The sequence below is a fragment of the Lemur catta genome, chromosome 10 (assembly GCF_020740605.2).
Source record: "Lemur catta isolate mLemCat1 chromosome 10, mLemCat1.pri, whole genome shotgun sequence".
Classification (NCBI taxonomy): Eukaryota; Metazoa; Chordata; class Mammalia; order Primates; family Lemuridae; genus Lemur; species Lemur catta.
The window spans coordinates 59,688,988-59,713,929 of record NC_059137.1 but is presented as its reverse complement, the minus strand read 5'-3'; the positions used below and the strand labels follow the sequence as shown (position 1 = coordinate 59,713,929).

Below are 24,942 nucleotides of genomic sequence, written 5' to 3'. Positions count from 1 at the left end.
TTCCAAGAAGCAGATGTCCCTGAGGCTAAATATTGTTTCTTTAAATCAGTCAGCTGTGTCAATCAAAAACAACTACCATTTCTTTTATAATGATTAGGTTTTACTTCTGTATTAGCACTTTGCCACATTCTCATTTTGATCCTTATACAGGGTTGTGAAGTTGGTAGGATAGGTATAATACTAATACTAATTTACTTAGGAGTTGCCTAAGATGACACATTAGAGTCTCAATTCCAGCTCTTCTGAAAGTGACACTGATGCTCTTTTCACCATACTACTTCCCCATAGCTACTCTTGGTTTGCCAACATAATCAGAGGCCTTCACTTATTGCAGTCTGACTTAAACTTTTCCAAACAAGCCTAATTTTAACCTTCAAAAATGCTGCTGCATATTAGACAAGTAGAAAATCATAGCTTTAACATCAGACAGATGATAGACAAAGTACACGAATAGACAGACAAACATTAGCCAGATGATAGACAAAGCAGTATGAATCGCTATTCTCTAAGCGGCACTTCTTATTCTGTGGACTGAAAAACCAACTGCATCAGAATCACTTGGGATACTTACTCTAAAATATAGATGTTAGGGCCGAAGCTCCAAACTACTGAACCAGAATTTCTGGTGGCTGCAACCCAAGAATGTACAATTTTAACAAGCACGTTGGGTTTTTACATAAATACCAAAATTTGAGAACCACTGATGAGATCACTTCTGGTTCTGATTCCAAGACCTTGACTACGCTTCTGTAGTCACTAGTTTTCTTACTGTCCCTTTAAAAATTGTCACTGCAGGCAGGCGCACTTCCTGAAGCTAAAGGGCAGAATAAAGAGGGAGGGCCTCAGAGCCGCGCAGGCGCAGTTGTGCGCTGGTTTGCCGGGATGTGGTTGCGAACAGTGTACTCCGTGGCGCCTGGCCGCTCTGTCCACGACCCTCGACCTAGCCGAACATGGCGTACCTCCGGAAACGCGGCAGGCGCAAGGCGAGCGGTTGGCCATAACGGCCCGGCTTAAACGGGAGTGCCTGCTTCAGTACAACGACCCCAGCCGCCGAGGGCTCGTCGAAGATCCTGCCTCGATTCGTTGGACCTATGCAAGATCAGCAAATGTCTATCCCAGCGTCCCAAGACCTCTCTCTCAGGAGCTCTGTGGAATTGGGCTCCTCTTTTTCTGGTATTATGTTTTCAAAACTGGCAGGTGTAGGAAAGTAAAACTTATCCGGGAAGGAAAATTGGATCGAACATTTAACATTTCATATTAAATCTGGCAATGATGGCTGTATGTATTCTTACTTAAATAAATCTTCTATTAATCGTTAAAAAAAATTCTCATTGCAGGGTCTTTGCATTTGTTGTTTCAGGAAATGTTAATAAGCATATGTAAGAAAAAGGTTTCTCTCCTCTTAGAGTAGATTCATAGTGAAAAAAAAAAAAAGAGAAAAAAAATTTTCTCTTAGCATTGCACCATTACCATATTAAAGAAATACTAAGAACCTCAAGGAGATACCACCACAGACCCATCACAATGTTTTAAATTTAAAAGTCTGACAATGCCAAGGGTTGCCGAGGATGTGGAACAACAGGGGACTTGGTTATGTTTTCGTTGGGAGTATAGTTAAATTGGTACGACCACTTTGAAAAAAATGTTTGAAAAATGCTAGGTTAAGATTATGCAATTGTTCATTTATTCTCTCAGCGAACATTCATTGAGGGTATACTCAAGCAAAGTGCTGGGGATAAAGATTAAATACATGAGGGTGCTCGTGAGAGGTAGTATTAATGTCACAGTATTAATAAATGTCACATAGTGTGGTGATCACTGTGGTAATGGTAAATCTGCCACAGAACCACATGGGATTGTGAAGGCAACTAATCTACTCTGGGTGTGGAGGAGATCAGGTAAAGCTTCCCAGAGGAGGTGATATCAGAGGTGACTTTTGAAGTCATTAACCTTTTGAAGAAAAAGAAGAAGGTTGTTCTAAGTAGAAGTAATAGCTTGTTCCAATGTAGAGAGGCCTTTGAGCACTCTGTGATGAGAGTTGTGCTAGTGTTTCAGTATTGCTGGAGCATTGGGTATGGGGCTTGAGGGGGCCTGGGGATGACACAGGAGGCAGGAAGGAGAAAAATAGAAAGTTAAATAGAGAGACTAGATCATGAAGGGTATCACATTCCATATTAAGAAATTTGAATTTTCTTCTAAGGGTAACAAGGAGCTATTTAAGGATTTTAATCAAGGGGTGTGAAATGATCTATTTTTAGAAAGGTTACTTTGATAGGATAAAAACTGAAGTGTGAAGACTGGAGGCATTTAGGAGGCCAATAACCTAGTCCAGTTTAGCTGAAAATCTAAACCGTAGCAATGGTAGAAGGAAAGAAAAGTGGGCATGGGTTGGAGAGGTTTTAAGAAGTAGTAGTAGTAGCACTTGGGGCAAAGAGAAGCCTAGAAAACATCCTCATGTTCTGGCCTGGGTATCTGATTGGAGGTGCTGCTATTTACCTATTTATTACCTTTATATAAATAAAGAACTGTCAATGCAGATCAAAAGACTGCTAACTCTTCTGGAGGGAAAAGAGGCTTCCCCAGAAAGGTGGGTGCCAGGATCTATATTTTGTTCTCTAGTTGCTCCCACATGCTATAATGATAGTCATCATCTCAACAGTAGGAGCTAAATAGGATACATTTTAGGAAAATTATTTATGTTCTTTTGCTTTAGAAAAACATAAACTGAATTAAAGTCTTAAGATGCTTCATTTTTCGATTGCATAGTTCTTTTCTATTAATATTTATGCTTGCTTGCATTATTACTTCCTTTTTTTTTTTGCCCTCTAAGGAGCATGCATAATGCCCAAGATTCAAGACTGGACTTGCAGATTTGGTTAGAGCTGAACAAGTTTATTAAATTTTTAAATTAAAATTGGCTTTGTTTGCACTGGTGAGAGGCCATCTCAGGAATGTTTCCACGAGGTGGCTCAATACCAAACAATCCAGGTGTTTATTAGCAGTTTACCAAGTGGGGAAAGTTCAAGATAAGTTGCAAATTTCTTCCAAGATCTGGGAGATTTAGAGTCCAAAGAGAGGGATAGAATTAAATTGGACATACCTGACATTTTTAAAAAGAATAATCGGGAACAAAAAAAAAATTCAGAAAACAGAAATACCATGAAGGCTCCCATTGGCCTAAGATGGGATAATCTGAATATCAAAAAGAATAATGCTTGCAATGGATTAAAAAACATCAAATATGTAAAACAAAAAGTGATAAATTTCTAATATCAAAAAAGTCATTAACTGATTGGAGATTGCTAGGTCACCAACTCTGAAAATTGATAAAGAGAAATAATGAAGATTTATGCTGCCTTTCCTGTACAAAATGTATTTGAGCATAGCCAAATATTTCACAAGAGAATGTTCTTCATAGAATTCCAGCTAATAAATTCATAAAGAATGCTAAATCAGAAAATTGCTGTGTTGTAACCCCTAATGAAATAATAAGTATAGGTAACAGTCACCAATGGATGTTAAACTATCATTAATAGATGGAACATTGAGAAATTAAGGGGTGGGGAACCTGTGGCCTTAAAGCGAAATGTGGCCTTAAGTGCAGCCTTTTGACTGAACCCAAATTTTGCGGAACAAATCCTTTCATTTAAAGGGTTGCAGCAGAGAAAGATGAAGCTTTTCTTGCCTCCTTTGGTACTTAAAAAAGAAGAATCTTGAAATCAGAAGGCCACAGGCAATGGCCTTTTTTTCCTGGCAGCAGCAGTTTCCTGACTCTTGCAGGACTCTAAAAAAACCAACCACACCCCATGTCTGCAGAGGTACCAGCAGTAACCTGAGGGCACCGCTTCCTCAGTAGTTTCACTCATAGTTCTCAGGAGCCCTTCCACTGAGCTCAGAAGCACCAGTTCCATCTTGTTTCCTCAGCTTTAGGGGTGGGAACGGTCCTGCAGTTATCATTTTAATTTAATTATATTTTACATCAGTGCTATTTACTCTTTTAGCTCTCTCACACCTGTGTAACCAATCCACTAAATTAAATCTTTTGGGCTGGGCATGGTGGCTCATGCCTGTAATCCTAGCACTCTGGGAGGCCGAGGCGGGAGGATCACTCAAGGTCAGGAGTTTGAGACCAGCCTGAGCAAAAGCGAGGCCCCCTCTCTACTAAAAAAATAGAAAGAAATTAGCTGGACAACTAAAAATATATAGAAAAAATTAGCCGGGCATGGTGGCACATGCCTGTAGTCCCAGCTACATGGGAGGCTGAGGCAGGAGGATTGCTTAAGCTCAGGAGTTTGAGGTTGCTGTGAGCTAGGCTGATGCCACAGCACTCTAGCCCAGGGAACAGAGCAAGACTCTGTCTCCAAAAAAAAAAAAAAAAAAAACTAACTCTCTTGAAGTACATAGTGTGGTTTCTGTTTTTCTGACTGGACCTTGACTTATATACCATTAAGTGATGCAATAGGAAATATACAGCACCACCTATGAAATATTTTTATTTTAATCAGATTTATTGAGATATAATTTATGTGCAATACAATTCACTGATTTCAAGTGAATAACTAGATGAATTTTAATAGTCAAGTAATCATATACATCTTTGTTTTTTTTTTTGGAGACAGGGTCTTGCTTTGTTGCCCAGACGTGAGGGCAGTGGCATGATCATAGCTTTCTGCAACCTCACACTCCTGGGCTCAAGTGATCCTTCTGTCTCAGTCTGAGTAGCTGGGACAACAAGTACACACCACCCAGCTAACTTTTCTATTTATTGTAGGGACAAGGTTTTCACTATGTTGCTCAGACTGGTCTTGAACTCCTGGCCTCAGGTGATCCTCTGACCTTGGCCTCCCAAAGTTCTAGGATTATAGGCGTAAGCCACCATGCCTGGCCTAGACTATTTTTATTACCTCAAAAAGTTCCCTTGGGTCTCTCTGTAGACAATCGTCTTTCCCATCCTGGTTTTGGGCAACTACTGATCTGATTTCTATTGCTATAGCCTTGTCTTTTCTAGAATTCCGTATAAATAGAATCATTCAGCATGTGGCTTTTTGTATCTGGCTTCCTTCACTCAGCACAATGCTTTGACATTTATCCACATTAGTGTATGTTTGTTCCTCTATATTCATATACCATGAATATACTGGTATTTCATCATATAAACATATTAAAATTTGTTTATATATTCATCAATTGATAGACATTTGGGTTGTTTCCAGTTTTAGGCTATTATGAATAAAGTTCCTATGAATATGTGAATATAAATTTTTGTGTGAAAATATGTTTTCATTTATCTTGATAAATACTCACGAGTAGAATGGCTTGGTCATATATTAAGTATAGATTTATAAGAAACTGCCAAGTGCTTCTCAAATTAGTTGTACCATTTTTCATTTATAACAGCAATTTATAGGAGTGCCAGTTGCTCCACATCCTTGACAACACTTAGTATTGTCAGTATTTTAGATTTTAGTAATTCTAGTGATTATGTTGTAATATCTGATTATGGTTTTAGTTTGCATTTCTCAAAGGACTAATGGTGTTGAGCACTTTTTCAAGTGCTTATTTGCCATTTGTATAAATTCTTTGGTGAAGTGTTTATGCAAATCTTTGGCCCACTTTGAAAAACCTAGTTTTTGTCCTCTTAGTATTACATTTTAAGAGTTCTTTACATATACTGGAAATAAGTTCTTTTTCATATATGTTTTCAAATATTTTTCTCCTTTTTTTCTGAACTGTGTCTTTTGAAGATAAAAGATTTTAATTTTGAAGAAGTTCAAGTTATAATTTTTTTTTTAATTTTAAGGTTTGTGCTTTTATGGCCTATTTACAAAATCTTTACCCAACTCAAGGCCACAAAGATTTTCTCCAATTTTTCTTCTATAAGTTTTATAGTTTTATGTTTTACATTTAGAGCCATGATCTATTTCAAGTTGATTTTTGCATAGGTATGAGGTATGAATTAAGATTCATTTCCTTTTGCATATGCATTTATGGTTATTCCACTTTTCCCTTACTGAATTACTTTGATACCTTTGTTGACTATCAATTGACCATATGTGTGTGTGTGTGTGTGTGTGTGTATGTGTGTGTGTGTAGAGAGAGTCCTATTTATGAAACTTCTGTTTCATTAATCTATGTGTCCATTCTTACTTCATTACCACACTGTCTTGATTTCTGTAACTTTATAGTAAATCTTGATCCCAAGTAGTTATAGTTTCCATCATTTTACTTCTTTTTGGAAATGACCTAGTTTCTCATCCAAAAAGAGAAAGAGGATTATTATGGAATAAAAGAGACATAAGAGACATAAAATCTGCACCCTCTAAACCTGCTTTGGAAAATGTGACTTTGGAAAAATGTCTAGTAAAAAGATCCACTGCTTGCTGATTCATTTATTCTAATAATGTCTTTTTTTGTTATGATCTCATTTACTTTAAGGGTTCTAATTTTGGCTTTAAAGTAAATGTAATATGATGTTCTAATTGCTAATATTTTCAATTTTTTTATATGAAGTTTTTTCTCTCTACACCTTCCACTTCATTCACTTATTCAGCCAGTATTCATTGCATACCTACCTGGTACCATGCTGGGGCATGGGGGATACAATGCTGAATAAGACAGATAGAATGCCTACCTTCATAAAGTTTGCAGTCTTGTCTGGAACTCCTCAGATCAAGCCAGGAAGAACAGCCATGTTGAACCTGTGGTTTTGTGTATTTCCCAGCATATTACCTCTTACCTGTAGATGTATAAGAAACACAGTAGTAAAACACTATTATCCTCTTTAAGGATTGGATGGCAATAATTCAGAATATCCAAAGTTGAATATAAATACAATAAATTGGAGAGAACAGAAAACTCACTACCAGAATACTCAACTGGATTCTTCTCCAGCTAGTTGGGAATATTTATATAGTATTTGCAGGTATTAATTGATTTAATTCTCATAACAAAGGAGGGTAGGGAAAGGTTTTTAGAAATTATTAAAATATAGATTAAATAACTGACAGAGGAAAATTATAATAGTGATAGAGGATATCAACCATCCAGACATTTGATGTTCATTTTGTTCTCCTAAAATGAGAATGTTTGGGTCCTATTCCCAGAGCTGAGAGAGCCCAGTAGAAGCAAGGCCCAGGGACAGGGATGGTAGAGAATAAGGTCGGATTGGGCTCCACTCCAAGAAATCAATTATAAATTATATTAGCTATAAATTTAATTTAAAAAGACATAGAAAAAAATTCTCACAGACATATTAAACTGTATTATAAAGAAAAACACTCAGAAAAGTATCTTTTTTATAACAATAATATTAACGCTGCAAAAGTGAAAATATATTTGTTTAGAACTAATGTTTTGGACATTTTCTTGTGTAATAGACAAAATAAAACATTATAAAAAGGACATGTCCAATTGGGTAGTACACTGGGAGGAGCTTCTTGGAAGATGCTGAAACATTTTTATTTGCATCTTCAGCAAATGTAAGAAATAACCTTTACTTTCTAGGTAAGGTGAGAAAAGTACATCTCCAGGAAGAAGTACTAAAAATGGGATAATAAAAAATAAATTATTTAGCCACCAAATTAGAACTCTTGTGAGTACGAAACTGCCATTAGTGTGCTGATCTGTTTTGCAGTCATTGTATCATTGTATGTTTGAGTTATTATTGTGTATATACTTTTAAAAGATTTATGAAGATCTTATACATTAGAATTGTAATGAGTGTAACAAGTTAAATTTACTGTAGAGTGACCACCCATCCTGATTTCCCTAGGACCAGGGTTTCTTGAAATGGAGGACTTTTAGCCCTGGGACATTCCCGGGCAAAGGAAGACAGTTGATTATTCTAAATTTCAATCAATTTTTAAGTGTTGGAAAAAACATAGCTTCTAAAAAGACATTAACAATAATGGTTAAATTAGATTTAAGTTAAACATTTTTGACAAGAATCCTTTATAAGTAAGTCTATGTACTTTATGTGCATTATATCAAGATGTACATAATGTTTGGTTGTCCTACGATTACTGTTGCTAAGCTTTAAGTGTTGACTGCCTGGTCTGCTCCATTTTGTTTTTCTCCTTGTTTTTCTCCTAGACCAGTAATTTATCTTTGGGGTGGTACTTCGACAAACTGCAGATTGTCCTTGCCTGAATTATTTCATTAAGATTTGGAAAAAAAGGTGATTATTTTTCTAATTCCATAATTCTTCCTATATTTATAATCTGGCATTCTTCTGTAAAAAGGAATTCTCTCTCTTATTATCTAAGGCTACTTGGCCACAGTGAAGGGTTGCTTAATTCTTTCTCTTTAATTACCAATTTTCAGAGTAAGGAGTTGGTGTAATACCCACCTCCAATGCTACAAATATGGTTTTGTTAAATTTTGTTTGGCTTTCTCTTTTTTTTGTGTTGTCACGAGTTTTGAAGGATCTGAGATTTTACCCTACTTCAGTGTGAACAAGCTAGCCTTCCATAGTTTCATGGATGGTGGTAAAAGATGAGACTCCTGTAACAGATTTAAAAATTTAGTTTATTACAGCAATAACAGTAGTCAGAGTATCAGCATTTCTTTTTCACCAGTTCCCAACCCACTGTTCCCACAGGATGATGCGAAGAGAATGACAGCTGCATGCACTGTGGCTTGTGTTACAGGAGAGAAATGCTGAACTTAAGAGTACAGGAATCTTAGGGCAGTAAGCCTGACTGCTTTTGCTCCAAAGGGAGACATTATCGTTTTATTCTGGTTGGTAACCATGCCTGCCCTTTGCTCCAGAGGGAGACATCATCTCTATCTTCCAAGGTCGGTCACTACTCAAACATCCTTAAAAGGATAGTCCAGAATTTCTTTGCTCAGAAGACATGCACAAATGTAAGAGACCGTGAATATCATTATATGCTCCTTGTTCTCCATCATTCCCGTACCTCTTGACATACATAGATGGCATCATTCAGTCTCCCTTTCTCTCAGGCTTCTGGTTGGATTGGCCAAAGAGAGGCATCAGCAAGAGACTGGGAAGAGGGGCCAGGGTATTTATTTCCCATGTCTCCACCCTGTTCGCTCCTGCCTTGCTGCAGTTCCGGTACCGGCTGCATTCTACAGTTATATTTCTTATAAGTGGCCCCTCTTTCATGCTACAAACTCTGTCTAGGCTCATTCTCTAACATATTCCCTTTAGGCCTAAAGGTAGTAAAAGTGTATAATTGTTGCTAGATCTCGTGCCTTATTAGGTCCTCTTAAGTTTTCTTACATTTCTGTAAATAATCCCTTTAGTATACTCTCTTCAGTAACACTTTCTAAATATGCTTTCTGTTTCCTGCCAGGTTCCTGACAAGAACTAATAGATTTAATAATTTTCAAACTAGAAAAACAGAAATTTATAAAGCCAAGGGTTAGAAAGGTAGTATAACAAAAACAGATTTTAGAATATAGAAATATTATCACAGTATGGTAATTTATGTTAACATGTTTGCTAATCAGGTTTGTTATCTATAATCTAAGGTTGGTATTATACAAAGGTAATAATGCAACTTATTACCTTATCAGGAAAACTAGTAAGAATCATATGAGCATAGCAATAGATGGCAAAAAGCATTTAATAAAATTTAAAATATAAAGTCAATGAAAATTAAGTATAAAGGGTGTTTTTATAAATAAAGAATCTTAGAATGAATTTCAAAATTCATTTTAAAGGGTTTCTTTAAAAATGAATTTTTAAGATGCTTATGTTGAAAATCAAACCATTGTAGGTAATAGAGAAACTTAGAACATTACAGTTCAAAATGTGGCCCCCTGACCACCTGCAACAGGATCACCTAGAACATCTGTTAAAATGCAAATTCCTATCTTCCACCCTGAGCTACTGAACAAATTTGGTGAATCTCAATTTTCAACAAGCACCCTAGGTGATTCTTAGAACCCCTGCAGTCTAGCCATTCTTTAATAATACTTTCGAGTTTTTAAAATTAAAGTAATACCAAACACGTTAAAACTCAAAAAGTACAGCAGGGAGTGTGATGAAAAGCAATGGTTTCTGGTTCTGTATCTTCCCCACCTTGGGTCCTGCTCCTCAGAGATTTTGCTGATGCAAGATACAATGAAAAGAAATGAGAGCATCTGGATCAGTTAATACTTTTTTAAAATTCTGTGCAATAAACCCTTCATGTTTTCCTGTCATGGAAGGTGCATTATCTGTACATACACTCACTAAATGTACCAAATTCAGCCCAACTCCACAACATTTATCTTGAAAGCTGTTGAAGGCATCTATTCCCCATGTTCTGTTCTCAAGAGTGTCCAAAGTGATTAACTCTTTGTAACAAAGAAAATCTTCTGTTATGACCTAAATGAAGTATAAAACCTGTGCTGAGTCAGTATCAGTTGATTCATCCAAAGTGATTGAATAATATATATTTTCCTTTTGAAGTATTGCATGAAGTTGCTCTGTTAAGTTGAAGGCTAACTCATGCTGCTGATCAGTTATGGTTCTTCTTGAAAGAGGCAGTTGTTTGTACTTTGAAACATTATTGGGGTCTAAGCATCCCTACAACTTCAACAATGCATTATTTTACAATTTCTACATTATTGATGGCTTCCCTTCCCCCCCCCAGTATATAAACTACTTCATAAGTTGCTTCAGTGGCATTGTTTGCAGGCCTTATTGAGGCTTGAAAGAATTGTCTTTGCTTTTATCTTTTAATTTCTGCAATACAACCTTTCGTGCCTCTCCTTCTAATTTAAAATGTTTGTGGTTTTTATGAGTGTTTTAATGCTGATGATCATTGAATTTCTTCAATGTTGATATTGCAGTATCACAAAGCAAGCAAATCATCTTATCTTTAGCAGTAACAAGATAACATTGCAATTCCCAATCCTCATTAAAACATCTTCTTTAAGATGTTTTAAGTTTTCCTCCTTAACCATTCTCTTGGTCGTCTTTGACATGATGGGCCGTTAAGCAGACAGAAATAAAAAATACTGTCAAGCTGTGAAACTATCCACAAATTCCACTTCAAACAGAAGTACAGCACACCATTGTCAAAAGCTGATAACAGACTGGCACACTCCACCCCCATAAACTCTTGACAACCAGTCTAGTGCAGTAGTGGTGCCAGTCAGGTGGGGGAAGTTAGAACTAAATCATGAGCATAGTAGCCATCAATTTAGCCCTCATGGCTTACTAATATTATAATTATGCTGGTCAATCTGGGAGGATTATTTCATTGAAACTCATTTTATTCTTTGGTATTTTAGATATGTTCATTTTTAAAATAAAATAAAAATATAAAAGACAAACAAAAATGTATTAATAAAAATAAAAGTGTTTGTTCTGTAAAATTTGGATTCAGTCACAAGGCTGCATTTAAGGATATAAAAGGTCACATGTGGCCCTAAGGCTGCAGGTTCCCGACCCCTGGACTAACCAATATGGGGCACAGAGACTTTTAAAAATTTATCTTTCTCCTGATTAAAAATTAATACATGCATTTTTGGAGTATAAACCAATTTAATTTGATTAAATGCAAATGTAATCTTTCTGATATGTCCTTATTTGTGGTCTAAGGTTTATTCCTGTATAGTGGCACAATGCCTAACATAATAGGCATGTCTTAGTTCATTTTCCATTGTGGTATCAGAATATCTGAGACTGGGTAATTTACAAAGAAAAGAGATTTATTTTGGCTCATGGTTCTGGAGGCTGGAAAGTCTAAGATCAAGTGGCCACATCTGGCAAGGGCCTTGTGCTTCTCAACAACATGGCCACAAAACAAGGGATCACTTGGCAAGAGAGGAAGCAAGCGAGAGCTGAGGAAGCCAAACTCGTTTTCACAGTAACCCACTCTTGCGATAACTCAATAACTAATCCCCTCCTACAAGAACTAACTCACTCCTGTGAGAATAGCATTAATCTCTTCATGAGGGTGAAGGCTCCTTAACTCTGACACCTCATAAGGGTCCCACCACCTCTAAACACCATTACATTAGGGACCAAATTTCAACGTGAGTTTTGGATAGGACAAACTACATCCTAACCACAGCAAGGTGCTAAAAAAAACCAAGGTTAGTTCCCTTCCTCTAATCACACATCAATACATGTAAGCACAGACACACAGACACAGACACACACACACACACACACACACACACACACACACACACACACACACATATATACATACATTTGTCTAAAGAATATGAGGAAAAATTCTTAGGAAGTACAATGATTCCACTGTGAGTTTGTACCTGTGTAATGTAAGCATTTGCCTCTGAATCTCCAAGAAACTGACCAGGGCTCTGATTCCCAAAAGAGCTGGTCTGGGGTCTGACATACACCTGCATTCATTATTCTGTAAAGAATCCCTATAAGGAATGTTGCTCCATTTAGAGCACAGCTTCTCATACTTTAATGTACATACTAATCACTTAAATTGATACTTATCTAGCATCTCTGCTTTCTGTTTCTCTTTAGCACTTCCAACATACTACACACATAACTTATTCATCCTGTTTCTTGTTTGTCTCCCCACTAGAATGTAGGCTTCATGAAGGTAGAGATTTTTGTCTGTTTGTATCTCTGGTGCCTGGGTCATTTTAAGTACTCAATACATATTTGTGGAATGAGTGAATAAATATTAAATTCATCAAATTAAATTGTATTTTAAAGTATATAGGCCACTTAATAGATAGCAAGCATTGTGAGAGGTGCTTTGTGGGATAACAAGATAAAATAACACTGGACATTTCTGGAGTCTGAAAACATGCTCAGACTAGATGCCCCAGCTATGTGACCTCTTCTGGCTCTCAGTGAATTTAAACTGGTTTATTTATATTAGTCTTGCTTTTACATCATGAAAGCAGCTTACCTGGAATCTTTGTACTCTTATATCTGAAATAAGGCCAGCTGAGGAGTGTAGGGGAAAATGCAGGCTTCCAATTCAGCCTTTCTTATTAAAAATAAATCCAATCCTTCTTTAAAAAAAAACAAAAAACCACCGGACCCCTCCTTTTAGGAGTTGACAGGTTAGTGGGGGAGACAGACATGTAAAAATAAATGTATTAATAATAAAGATAGAATAATCAAAAGTATGATAGAAAAGCCAGGTGTGGGGTTACATGCCTGTTGTCCTAGCTACTTGGGAGGCTGAGGTGGGAAGATAGCCTGAGCCCAGGAGTTCAAGGCCAGCCTGGGCAACATAGTGAGAACCTGTCTCTAAAAACTAAAAAAAAGTATGGTAGAGATGCAAGTTAAATACTAGAAGAGTCCAAGGAATCAAGTCTTTATTCTGACTTGGGGGCAATGGGAGAATAAATGAAGAAGGTAGCACTTGAAAGATGGTAGATTTTTACCTATGGGGAGGAGGAAGAAATTTTAGGTTACAGTAACAATTGGATCAGAGGCATGGGGGCAGAAAAATATTATTAATGTTTTATTCAAGGGATAATAATCTCTCTAGAGCAACTGACTTGTGGGGGAGAGTTGTGTGAATGATAAATGAGAAAATGTAAACTGGGGCCTCATAGTATACAAACATGAAAATCATAGTCTCCCATATTATGGTCCTTGGTTGTAGCCAAATATGAAAAAATATGCTTGCTCAGGCCATGCATGAATTATGCATGCATGTTTGAAAACTCCCCAGGTAGTCCTGATGAGGAGCTAAGAACTATTAACTTAAAAGATGATCTGGGAGGCAGTGAGAGGAGTGAGATGACTGGGACCGGAGACAAGGGATGCAGGTAGAAGACTTGGAAAAACTAGGGGCGAGTTTGTGAGAAAAGAAGAGAAATCCAGTTCAAAATAGGAGAGATTAGCAGAACTCTTACCTGCTAAATGTTGACGGTGACTCAGGATCCATAGGCTAGAGGCTGACTTCAGCAATCTTCCCTCTTGCCTTCCTGGTTCCGTGCATTTCTCCTTCCTTTCTTGGAAACATGTAATACAGATTCTAACAGGTCTTGGTAGATAGTGTAACATAGCAATTAAGGGGCATGATACAGAGTAAAAGGACTTACCCTGCTGCCTGACCTTGGCTAAATCCTTAGACTCTCTAAGTCTCAATCTCCTCATCTGGAAAAATGAAAAAAAAAAAAAGGCATAAATCTGTTGAGAGGACTGAACATGAAAATACTCAAAGCACTTGTTTGAGCACCTGGCTGTGATAGCCAAGCTTGGTTAAGCTTTGCTGCAGTAAGATACAATCACCACGCAGCTGTGGTTTAAGATGAGCTGTATTTCTCAACCAGCCCACGCGTCGCGGCGGGCCAGCAGCGGGACTCCGCTCGCCGTAGTTACTCAGGGACCCGGGCTGAAGCTACCCTCTGGGACGCTGCTGACCCCTATGTCGAAGAGACGGCGAACCCGGGGGGTCTGGCGTTGCCCACGACATGCTTGGCGCAGAAGAGGCGCGGGTGGCTCCTGCTGGCAGCTCGCTGGCCAGGGCCAACCGTGCGGCCCCACCCACCGCGAGGGAGCCGGGAAACGTACTCCTACCACGTGCTCAGTAGATGGGAGAGCCTGGAATGTTTGGCAAGCCTCTCGTATTGCTAGTTAGTTATGGAACCTAAAATCTGCAATGTTAATCATCTTCCTTCCCGCAACCCCGCCTCTGCCTTGAGTCCCCATTGCAGGGGGCCGCAATCCAACCGCGCCGCTCACCTGCTGGCAACAGAGTCCTCGCGGCGCCCTCTAGTGGCGCCCGGAGCTACTTCATAGCCTCAGCGGGAGCTCAATTCTGAGAAGTCAGGAGCCCAATTGACCCAGCAGGCCTGAATAAACACCTTAATTGCCTCCCTTTGTAGGCCTGGTGAAAGCGTGCTGGGTGCCCTTATGCCCCGAGGCTACCCTTTCAGGCGTACACTGTGGAATCTATCCTTTCTTCGTGGCAACAGTATCCAAATTTTAAGTATTTAAAGGACCTAGATAGATAACAAAACCCTGCATTTTTTCACAGTGTAGACTGTTTTTATGCCATAAAAGTCTCCCTCTGTCTCTAATAACCTCTCCTTTCTTACAAAGCATGTACATATTCACAGAGATGAAGCCAAAACCTTTGTGTAATTCCTGAAGGTTCATCTGCAAACTCAACTAGAATAACGATCCTAATTACAACAACGGAGATGAGTCGCTTCTGTGATTTCCTGTTCCCAGTCTCACTGTGGCTTCCTAACCGGAGTTCATGGACACCTGGCTACAACAGTATTTCCACATAATCGGTTTCCTTTGTAATTCCATTTTTTTGTATATTGTATATTTAAAAACATCAATCAGAGAAGTGGTCCAAAAGTTCACTAGAGTTACGTGGCATGTTAACGCTGTAAAATGGAAATTGTATGCGCCAGTGTGGGGAAACATTTTAAATCCTGCCATAGGGTGGTGCTATTGCTTTAAAAGTAAGGAAAAGTAAGTCCAGCTGGTTGAACAAGAATACAAGTTACTACAGAGAAGCTTAGGAAACAAAAGTGGTGATGTGGCCACGGAAAGTTTACAATAGTCTTAAGTGACAATTAGCAATGCCTAGCTGATCAGATGCAAATCCACTAACTAGGATATCATGGTCTAGTATATGAAATGGGATTGGTAATGGTTTTACTCTTTAAGGTTGTATATAACACAAAAATGTAAAGTTTTGAGGACCCAAACAATTCCCTAAACATTTATTCAACACAAGATTGTGGATTTTCTTCAACACACAGGTTTCTCACTGTGGTATCACTTCTCTTACTCATGTTGTCAGAGTTTTATTTTTCCCATTAGCTCCATTCTGGTGTTTTGTCTGTAGACATCATACTTCAAATGCACTGAATTCCTGTCAGGTGCAATCGTGATGAGATGCTCATGGCACGTTCAAAAGTAGAAGACACAACTCTTAAATAGGAAATGATAATCAGATGATGGAAATTGCACAAAGATCCCAAGGAATGAACACAAAACAGAGCTGGTTATACTAGCAAAAGCAGCATGCAGATGAAACAATTTCCTTCAAAAGAATCTGAGGGAGAAGGTGGTAGTAAGGAAGTGTGTGGTGGTCTAGATGAAACAAGATGACTGTGATAATTGTTAAAGTGGGATGATGGGTAAATGGGGGTTCCTTATATAATTTCTATATCTTTGTATACATTTGAAATTTTTCATTAAAAAAAGAAAATTAACATATATATCAAATCACATAATGTCAAAGGGCTGAATTTTTGGTGATCAGAGTCAGGTCTGATAATATTTTCTATTATCTTTGTAAATTCTTATGGCTTTAAAAAAAGAAGACTTAATTAGTTTATTAACTGATTTATTAACTAATTAACTAAGATCCACTTGAAGATATTTGTTTTGAGAAATCTATTTTATGTCCACTGACAAAAGAAATTTCCCAGGTTGTTATAAATGTGTCTATGGAATTTAATGTTTTTGAAAAGGTTAAATAAAAATGCTTTTTTTCCCATGAATGCCTCCATTTCTGTCCTAAACACAAGAGAAAATAATACCTTTAAATTCATCTTTCATAGCATTCAGAAAACCCCTCATTTTCTACTTTTTGCAGGCTAACTAAGGAAGACATTTCTAATTTTAGTTTTACAAGCACAAACAGGAATTACTCTCTGTCAATACAAGAGTAGTACTCTATCTTCTTGAATAAAATAAACAATTTATTAATGGTAATGCAATGCATTTTTATTTAAACCAAAAGATACCTATAACCGAATTAGTAATGCAGTCATTTAAGTTAATTTATTGGTAAGCTGATTATTTTTTCTCTCACACCCTATCATTAAGGTTCAGCCATGAGGCTGGAGGCCAGAAGAAGGAGAATATGACTTAGAGGAAGTGGAAACCCTGAATGTTGCCTCTTATGGCCCTGGGGGATTGTGGGGAAGAAGGGAGACAGATTGAGGAGAGAGAAGGGGTAAAGTTCAACTGGCCTGGTCTCCCTGCTCTGAGCTTTGGCCAGAATGGGGATATCTACAGTGGAGAGCTTTGCCTCATTCCACAAATGGGGCTTCGGAAGGAGCTTCTATACCAACCTGGGAGCAGCCACAGCAAAGATCTCTGTGGCACATTCTGATTGCACAGAGTATGGGTCTGAGCTAAGTTTTCATGAGTTGCCCTTGATTGCTAGATGGCAAAGATGGAAAGTTCTTGCATGTCTCTGAAATAGCATGAGGAAGGTGGTCCTGCCATAGGGTCTGCAGTGGTGAAAATGGCACAGCTTAGGTGACCATCTCAGGTCTGGGCTGGGTAAGGGAAAGGCAGGCTCTTAGAAGAATCTGCAGCATCAGTTGAACAAGCAGCGGTCTAGAAGCCATCACAATGATTTGAGGACTTTATCTCACCTCTGCTGTCACAGAACATCTAGCTATTGCCCTTGCTCTATGACCCCAGATGACAAAAAAAGAAAGAATTCAGAGCAAGGTGGGGAAAATTTGAGAGATTAGACTAATAAGAGATTTAGCATTTATCTACAGGGGCTATTTAAATTATTCCAGTAGATTAAGTTTATTGGAGTGGCCTAACATTTAGTGATTTCCCCCCTCCTACTACCTGGCAAGTGGGGGCATACAAAGGGAACGAGATTAACTATATACCAAAAAAGAAATTATTGCTCATGTTCTCTACACATCTGAGTATAATATGAATACTTTTGAATCCATATTTATATAACTCTAAAGAAATACATTTTCTTTACAGAAGCTAAAGACCTTTAAAAAATCAGAACTGTGTGTAATTTAAAAAATTCATGAAAATCTCCTTTAGTGGTCTATTTGCAGTTTATGATTAATACTGCCTCTACTTCACAAAAGAAATTGAGATAGTTAACAATAAAATAATAATAGCTAATATTTTTATTGAATTATTCCTCTTTCTGCCAGGTACTGTTTTAAATGTTCTAAAGTATATCATTGAATCTACAAGGTAGGTGCTTTGGATTATATCCATTGGACAGATGAGGGAAATGAGGTTCAGAAAGATGAAGCAACTGGCCCATTTTCCTAGGTAGGAACTAGAAGAGCTGGGCTACAAACCTACTTAGTCAGTTTTCAGAGCCTGTGTTTTAAACCACTATACTATGAAAATAAAAACTTAAATACCTCAGGGAAAGAGGCGACAATTATATCCAAAGAAGACTAGCATAGTGTTCATGACCAAACTTTAAGTTTAGCTTACCGGACACCCAGATCACTTAAAACTTATTTTTGTTTATCAGATGATCAAAAACTGAACTCAAAGAGGAATTTATGATAAGTAACATTGGATGTTCTGCTCAATAATGTTTACAAAAATTTTGTCAAAAAGCCCAAGAATACAAAAGTCTCTGCTAAATAAGAAAGGTAGCTTGGATATTTTGCACTGTTTCAGGCATTATGCCAGATCCTTCACTGGAATTATTTTCTCCAATGCTCACAATAAATGCTCTGAAGGTAGGATTTTATAACCCTTATTTTACAGACAAGGAAAATGAGGCTCAGGCAAAGGTTCTTGAGGCCCCATAGTTAGTAAAGTGTAGGACTGTGATTCAATCTTGTGTTTGACCGTCACATGATACTGCCTCCTGCAACTATAGAACCCCGAGAGTTTCATCACATGGTCATTGCCAGGACCAAGGTGCTACCAATATATACTTGTGCATCCCTACAGGTTACGAATGGTTGGCATCCATTCTGACTGGTCAGTGCCTGTGCTTTTACTTGATATAGCTTTTTAATATCATCTCTGTCAACTTCCGGGTGAAAAGATTAGGGAATTAAGATATGTTCTCAGTGAGAGCATTTCCTACTTTGAAGCCACTTTTGCACAAATAACATAAAAAGATACAAATTCTAAAAATTTAAACTCATTATTTCAAACAACTTAAAATGGTCAAACTGGCAGCTGGGTGATTTATGCAAGAAAAGTAATTGCTGATGAATCAGCAATTTGGTTAGAATCTTTTTTTAAAAATCAATGATTTTGCCTATGACAGGAGGATCAGAAGAGAACAAATTATAATCACCAGGACTGCTGCAGGTCACATATTGTTTCTGAAGTGTGTTGGTGGTGAGTTGAAGTATGGACATGATAATGAGACCAAAGCAAATGGTAGGCAAGTGTAGAAAACAGGAATTTGACTCAGGCAAAAATATGTAGGCACGGAGGGGAGTGTCCTTGGAAGCATGAGTTCAAAGAGGAGGTCAATGTGGGTCCAAGGACGACCTGACCATCACAGGGCCAAGAAAACTAAAACAATAGCAGATGTATTAAATGCCTGAAGTTTTAACAGGAAAGTGAGTTTTCCCATTGGGCCCCTCAACTCATGGGACAATCTTTAAGAAATAGTGCAAATGTACTCTTTGTTTCTTCTTCTTGTTTCTTGTTTCCCTTCCTCCATCGTGTTGTTAAGAATTTTGGATACTGAATGTGGCCCATTCCTGGACCATGAGGTCAAATCTATACAGAGAAGAAGAAGAAGACAGAAAGAAACTTGTCTCTGCATCAAACCATGATGTATCATACTGCCTTTGGATCTCTGATATGGACTTTGACTTGGGAGGAATGAGTTTCTATGCTATTTAAACCATTATTGTGTTGGTTGTTGATAACCTGCAGCTGAACCTAATCCTAACTAATACATATCACTTATCATAAGTGCAGTTTCCCAGGAAGCAAACTGAAATGGAAATTGGCATGAGGAAGTATATTAGGAGATGTCCTTGGGACCCATAATTGTGGAAGGGAAGTAGGCACGATTTGGCAGGGGGTGAAGATGAGCTGTGGTGTAATCACAGTAAACTCCCTGACTGACTATGCAAAGAGTTCTGATGCTGGCATGGCCATTGAGCATTGTCCCGAGCAGGCAAAAGTCAGCCCAGCCCTTATGTCCTCATGTTGACCAGTTATTCTGTGTGGGCTGCCTCCAGGGAAGGGAGTGTGACCTTGGTTGAGGCAGATCTCTATAGTCAAGGCACTTTCAAAGAAGAGATATGACAGCTGAGGTCTGTCAGGCAGCAGCACATATGGTAGGTTGGGAAATAAATTCTCCATTCCTGGAAGTTCAGGATGACACAGCACAAGCACCCACTCTCCCACTCAAGTCTTTATTTTAAGATGATGTAATTTTAATTGAGTTATTGATGGTTTAAGAGTGGTACTCTATCAGTTATAATGCTTTCAGTTGCAAGTAACAGAATAATTAAAGAAAGTGGTGAGCTTGCAGGAAAGGATCTTAAAGTCATCCATGTTTGGGTGTAAATGACAAATAGCCACAGAATATTGAGCCTTTTTGGAAATAAGTTCATCATGAGACCAAAGCCTTTAGCCAAAGACATAAGTCTCAAACTATGAAGCAATCATTTTACAGGAACAGAAGAAATAACTTAATAAAAACTGTCATCTTCTCAAAGACCAGGCTGCAATTGTGAGCCCTTGCCACATCCACGAACCCTGGGGAGTGGCCAGCTGTCTTGACAAGGAGACAGAGAGTCAGGAGGGTTAGTGGGAGCAAGGGGAATCCTGCGCCATCTCATCTTCCAGATCTGTAACAGCATGCGTTGCAGCCCGGTGATTTATCTGTATGTGCTAGTTCTGATGTGGAGCACTGGTTACTATTTTTTTCCTTCAGCTTGATATTCTTTCTTCTTGTAGTGGATATTCCTCATCAGTGGCCACACAACATCAAATATTCTCTCTCATTTTAGTAATTGCCTACATTATGCATACCAACTTTTCAATGTAGAAACCGGAAAACTTACATGGTCAGATTCCCTTAAAGCTAGGGTGCAAATATGTTACCTCTGTTCTACTAATCATATGCATCCACATGAGACTCAGGTTTCTCCCAAAGGCAGGGTGAGGAGTTGTCAAGATGGCCACAGACAGCAGGACTGATCTGGTACAGGCAGAGATAGGACTTCTGGCACTCTATTCCAAGCTAGGTGCTAAATGGCAATGGCAGTGACATACCCAGAAAAAGCCTCTATGCCCCACGCAAAGTGTGTCTCGGTATTGTCTCTGGCTATGTGGCCACAGAGTCTGGTCTCTGATCTTCCAAGAGAGTCTGTGAGCTACCAGTTATCCTTTAACAAATCCCCCCCACCTTTTTTTTTTTTGCTTAAGCTACCTAGAGAGGATCCTATTGTTAACAGCTAACAATATACCCCTGAAAGGCAAATGTAGTGAGCAAAGGCACACATCAGCCAAATCCCACCTTACATGTATTAATATACTCTGGAATTTTCACTTCTTAATATCCTGACTTCTACTTTAAATCTCTAGCCTTAAATTTGCAACAAGTGTCTTACGTTCCCTTTCTCATTTCCATAGGGAAATAAAGAGTATTAACTGAATGTCATAATTTAATGGCCCACATCATGATGAAAGTGATATTTTAGGGCATTAACAGAATATGTCTCAGCTTCGCAACAAAGCTTTGTAATAGTATGAGATAGCTTTGTTCTCTTTTCCTTTTTGTTTCTGATCAATTTTGTTTTTAAGGCAGATGAAATTGCTCAAGAATCATCAAAGACAAGATGTATTATGACATCAATATTTCAGCCATGGTTCTATCATATAAAATCTTGACCATTAGAAGCATCATTTATGGTCAAAACCAGATATCAAGGACTTGACCACCCCTCCCCTACATGGGTATCTCCCTGAACTCTTTCTAAACTTCACAATAGCGGCTATCACTTCTAGCCTGATACCCAGCCTGCAGGGAGACCCATAACTCTCAGCTCTTTCGTGATTTAACTTAGATTGATTGCAAGATTGGGCAATGTGTGGGGATTGACCTACTGGGAATATTTTCTGAAGTTTTCTCTTTTCAGAACTGCTTTAGAAGTGATAACGTGAACACTCTCCAATGATATATGCTTTTGCTGCTGTGATTATACAAGCATAAAGAACTGTAGCACTTAGATACACTCAGGACCTGCACTCTTACTCTTTGCAAATGCTATGTGGGAGCCTAGCCACGGAGAAAAATATCAGGAACTCAAAATTTTGAAGTGATTTGAGAGGGCCAGGTTAATATATTTTTAGTTTTACTTCTGATAATCTGCTAGCTGAGAACTACTGCTTTGAAGGTGGACGGTTCTCCCAGTGACTTTGGGCTCAACCAGTGTGACTTTCTTAGGTCAAAGAGGGGCTTGAAATATGTTTGCATAGTGAAGTTTACTCTCTTGTGCCTCTTACATCACTGTGAGAAGAATGCTTCCAGGGTAGCTGCTCCCTCCTGGGCACTACAGTGAAACACCAGGAGCACAGTCACCCCAGCTGATCCAAAGAAGTGTGAAATAGAGCTGTCCCAGCTACCACAGCCTGAAGTAGAGTTGTTCCATCTAACCTCAGACATGTGAGAAATAGATGCATGTTGCATGTCACTGAACTTTTGTGTTGGTTCGTTATGCAGCAAAAGCTGACCTATACAAACCCCTTAGCCAAAGTATATCTACCTTTTGATTATATTAAATTGGATTTTCTAGTTGCTTAGTATGTCTTGGGGCAGTCACAGAGTCTCCCTGACTCCTTGTTTCCTTTCCCTGATTGTAGCTAACCCTCTGTCAAGGATAATTCTGCTTCATATCAAACTAATCCATCTAGCTGCCTTCTGAGAGCTACCTGTGACCACTGGACCACCTGCTTAATGTGAATTTAGGTGATAAAACTGGACTGTTTGGCTTTTTATTATAGTATTAAATTTTACAGTGATTATTTATGCATTCTGAATACAAATATTTTGTCATATATATACATTGTGAATATTTTCTCTCAATCTTTTAAATTTTGCTTCTTTTTAAATTTTCTTAAGAGAATCTCCTGATGAGCAAAAAAATTTAATTTTGTTGACTCTATCATTTTTTTCTTTTATAGTTAGTGCTGTTTTTGTTCTAAGAAATCTGCTTAGATTGCAAAGATATTCTCCTATGTTTTCTTCTTTATAGTTTTAGCTTTAGTGTTTAGCTTTTAGAGATCAGCTTCATAGTTTTAGCTTTTATATTAGGGCTATGATCTGCCTTGAATTAATTTCTGTGAATGGTGTGAGTTGTGGGTCAAAATTAATTTTAATTCATGTAGATACCCAGTTTTAGTAAATTTTAATGTAATGTTTTATGTCATTGAAAAAAGCAGTATATAAAATATGTACTTTCGGATCAGAACCACTTTTAAAGGCACAGAAATAAGGATGGAATTATATGCAATAAAATGAATATACCTTGTCATTCGTAAGCTTTGGGATTTTTTTCTTCTTTCAACTTTTCTATATTTTCCAAATTTTCTACAATACACTTGTATGTATGCATGTATTTATTTATGAGACAGAGTCTCATTCTGTTGCCTGGGCTAGAGTGCTGTGGCATCTGAGTAGCTCACAGCAACCTCAAACTCCTGAGCTCAAGCGATCTTCCTGCCTCAGCCTCCTGAGGAGCTGGGCCTACAGGTACACACCATGATGCCAGGCTATTTTTTTCTATTTTTAGTAGAGACGGGATCTTGCTCTTCTTGGGCTGATCTCGAACTCCTGACCTCAAGCGATCCTCTCGTTTCGGCCTCCCGGAGTGCTAGTAATACAGGCATGGGCCACCTTGCCCAGCCCACTTGCATTATTTTCATCATTTGGGAAAAAGCTCTATTTTAGAAAGGTTTTCTACTTCCCTGTAGTTAGCCAAAAGTCAAAGTACTAGGCTTTTTACTGTACAGCAACTAGTCAGATTGCTGGGTCCTCCAAACTCAACTGCAGATGCTCTGCAAATTTCAAGACCCTCTAAGGCAATCCCCCACAGACTGGGGTTAGGATTAAAATAGTCCTCAGGCCTCTGTTCTGCCTGCAATGTTCCTGAGAAGTGTTTTCTAGGTTCAATCACAGATCAAACATTCGAAATCTGAGGTAGCAAATAAAAAGGAGGAAATTCATTCCAGAACAGATATTTTAACTGAAATCTGAGTGCATGCCAGGAAACAATATTGTAATTTGATACTACAGCCTTATTTGTTCTGAATTCCTAAAGCTTTGGAGGCTTGAAATACATTATGAAAAATCTTTGTTTTCATAGATACTTAGACTGCCAAAGTGTATACCTTCTGTGTTCAATTTGAACTATGGACAGAGGAAATATTTTGTAGAATTCTGTAACTAAGACTGTCTCTCTGTATCTTCCCCATAGCACTCTGTAATCCTTGGCCTTTTCACGGCGGACTAGCTGTTCCTGCCACTCTGCCTGTACATTATTCTTCTCTCAACCAGAACTTATTTACTCCTAAATAGCTAACCCTTATCTTAATGATCTATGTCTACTCTCCGCTCACTCCACCCAGACCTTTGCCCCTTCCTCTTTTACTAGACTGCATGGTTCATTATTTCTAGTAGATTTGCTCTATTACCATGATGTCCTGTGCCCCTACAGTTTCCTCCTTGACAGTGTTAGCTTCTGGAAAACCTCACGCTACAAGGCCATGTAATATTGCCACCTGTCATATTACAGCCAGAAAATAAATGGGGTTGGAAGTAAGATGGGGAGAAGGATTAGGAAATAAAAATCAACATTGCTGCAATCCTACAGAGAATCTGACTAACCAGTATAGCTCCATTCCAGAAAGCATCAAATTTCAGAAGGCTCTAATCTGAACAATGAGAACAAAGAGACAGCTTTAAAAACACAAGCCAGTAAAATAGCATATTATGTAAAGGCAGGTCACACAGGGAAAAATTGTGAAAGACTTTGCAATGTCTGAGTATTTTCAATGGAAAATTAAGTCTTGTTTAGCACGTATTTTCCTGGTTATCTGATTCTATGACATTTGTGCCTTTTGTTGTCTTTGAACTATTTTATAAATATAAATTTTGACACTGATAGCAACGCAAATGATTCTTGTTCATGGTGTGCAAATGAATTGTTTACTGGAGGGATGATTGATTTCCCTATCCCCATCCTCTGTGGAATAAGCCTGTTATTCATATGTGCTTCATTTGGCAATTGGTT

The 24,942-nt window shown here is 38.2% G+C and overlaps 1 protein-coding gene across 8 annotated transcripts in view; it reads right to left on the bottom strand.

Annotated features, from left to right (window-relative positions):
• The window catches only part of RANBP6 (RAN binding protein 6), a 31,761-nt gene that overhangs the window by 6,108 nt on the left and 711 nt on the right, over positions 1 to 24,942 (bottom strand). For 2 of the 8 annotated variants that reach the window (XM_045563869.1, XM_045563864.1), the window contains exons 1-3: positions 14,330 to 14,427; positions 13,819 to 14,062; positions 6,632 to 6,736 (exon numbers count right to left, since the gene is read on the bottom strand). The gene's annotated coding sequence lies outside the window, so the exon portion shown is untranslated. Of the gene's footprint in view, positions 1 to 571; positions 1,093 to 6,631; positions 6,737 to 13,818; positions 14,063 to 14,329; positions 14,428 to 24,942 lie in introns of those variants that run through there. The other 6 variants (XM_045563867.1, XM_045563868.1, XM_045563863.1 and 3 more) reach the window with 5 other exon arrangements.